This window comes from Myotis davidii, unplaced genomic scaffold (genome assembly GCF_000327345.1).
Source record: "Myotis davidii unplaced genomic scaffold, ASM32734v1 scaffold1477, whole genome shotgun sequence".
Taxonomy (NCBI): Eukaryota; Metazoa; Chordata; class Mammalia; order Chiroptera; family Vespertilionidae; genus Myotis; species Myotis davidii.
The window spans coordinates 459,806-461,829 of record NW_006288182.1 but is presented as its reverse complement, the minus strand read 5'-3'; the positions used below and the strand labels follow the sequence as shown (position 1 = coordinate 461,829).

General features: G+C 49.6%; 1 long non-coding RNA gene across 1 annotated transcript in view; it reads left to right on the top strand.

The window, feature by feature from the left end:
• Positions 1-10: 10 nt before the first annotated feature.
• LOC102755073 overlaps positions 11-2,024 on the top strand; it is a 12,839-nt gene continuing 10,825 nt past the window's right edge. The window contains exon 1 of the long non-coding RNA XR_435473.2: positions 11-608. This is a non-coding gene — a long non-coding RNA (uncharacterized LOC102755073). The remainder of the gene's footprint in view (positions 609-2,024) is intronic.

Genomic DNA, 2,024 nt, shown 5'->3' with positions numbered 1-2,024 from the left:
GACCAGCGGGGCCCGCCCCCTCAGCCTGCAAACTCTACCCAGGTGTTTCCCTCATCCCAGTGCCCCTCGTGCACCGGGCCGATTCCCTCTCCCCCGCTCCCGTAACCTGGCTTCCCTGCTGAGGGGCTTGGGTTTCTTCCTCCAGAATAGAGGAGCCGGAGGAGGACCTGAAAACAGGGGTGTCGTTTTCAGATTTGCGTGTTAGGAAGGTCCCGGTGGCTCCTGCGAGGAGGAGGGACTGCAGGGGCTGGAACTGGAGCTGAGGACGAAGTTCCGAGGCTGTCGATACATGGCAGGTGAGATCCGAGGCCTGAACTAGAGCCGCGGCAGCGGGGAAGGCAGGAGTGGATTGAGATTTTGGGGGAGGTGAATGCAATGCGGTGACTAGATTGGGGGTGAGGGTGAGGAAGTCGTCTGGGGTGGCTCCCAAGTTTCTGGCTTGGACAACGAAGTGGGTGGAGGAGGCCCAGGCTGGGCGTGAAGAGGGAGCGCCAAAGTCAGCTTTGGACTTGCCTGAGTTTAAGGTGCCTGCGGGACACGGCCCCCCTGAAGCTTAGGCTCTACCGACGGTGGAGTCGCAAGAATGTAGTGGAAGCTGACGCCATGAGGTAAGATTATCAGCAAAAACTGCCCCGCCTATATCCTTTTGGTAAACCAGCTCTTTTTGCTATTTCATTCCGGCCTATCCAATCAATAACCTGCGAGTTTCAAATGGATGGGTTGGTCAGACCTACCGTTATTCTTTAAAGTGCTCAGCTAAAAATGTGCTCATTCATTACAGTATGGAGTGACTTCTACATCTTGTCTCTCAATTTCTCCTTTGAATTACTGCAATAGCCTCTCTCACACTTTTTTTCTTAGAAATTATGGTTGGTAGGATTAAAGACACTTTGCTAGCTTTTAATTTTTCTTCATTGTTGTCAATGACATAATTAAAACTGACAACAATGTTTAATCCATTGGTGTAGTGGTGAACTCTTTGCTACTCAAACCACAGGTGCAGGTGCGGCAGACCCACCCCACTTTAGGAGTGATAACTAGACCCAGGTCTGGCCAATTAGACTTAGGGATTGGTTTAGGGTTGGTCACATGTTCTAAGCCAGACCAATGATCGATGGTCTAGCCTAGGGCTAGTAGAGAACCACTAGTAGGGCAGCGGTTCTCAACCTTGGCTGCACATTAGAATCACCTGGGAATCTTTTTGTGCCCTCAACCAAGGTACATGCCCTTGACCGGAACTGAACCCGGGACCCTTCAGTCCGCAGGCGGATGCTCCATCCACTGAGCCAAACCAGTGCTGGCTGGAAGTCAGGATTTTAAAAAGATTCCCAGGTGATTCTAATGTGCAGCCAAGGTTGGGAACCACTGGTCTAGGGATTTTTCTGGAACTAGAGAAAAGATCATTTTCAACTGGTTGCTAAACTGGTAGAAAGCCTACTCCAGGCCGTTATCTTTGCAACCATGTGGGCAGAGCCACTTTGGAAATGAAGCACACAGAAGAAAGCCGAGCTGAGAGGAGACAAGTTTGACATTGCTTGTACAACTGGAAACCGGCAGTGCCAGAAATGAGCACTAAAGACATTTTAGTGGGTGTTAACTTAAAAGTTAAAAAGACCTTTCAAAGTGAGAGGAAAACAAGTGTTTATATGAGATCAATAAGAATAGGTATCTGGGCCCTAGCAGGTTTGGCTCTGTGGATAGAATGTCGGCCTGCTGACTCAAGGGTCCCAGGTTCAATTCTGGTCAAGGGCATGTACCTTGGTTGCAAGCACATCCCCAGTAGGGAGCATGCAGGAGGCAGCTGATCGATATTTCTAACTCTCTATCCCTTTCCTTTCCTCTATGTAAAAATTCAATAATATATATATATTTTTAAAAAAGAATAGGGGGGACAGCTGACATGAAAGAAGCACCACTGGTGCTTTCGAGAGCCCCAAGCCACCAGGGGATCGGAGGACACAGGAGAGGAGGAGCTGAGATGCTGAGATAAGTCTGGGATTCCCCAGCCACTTCACCAGAGGACT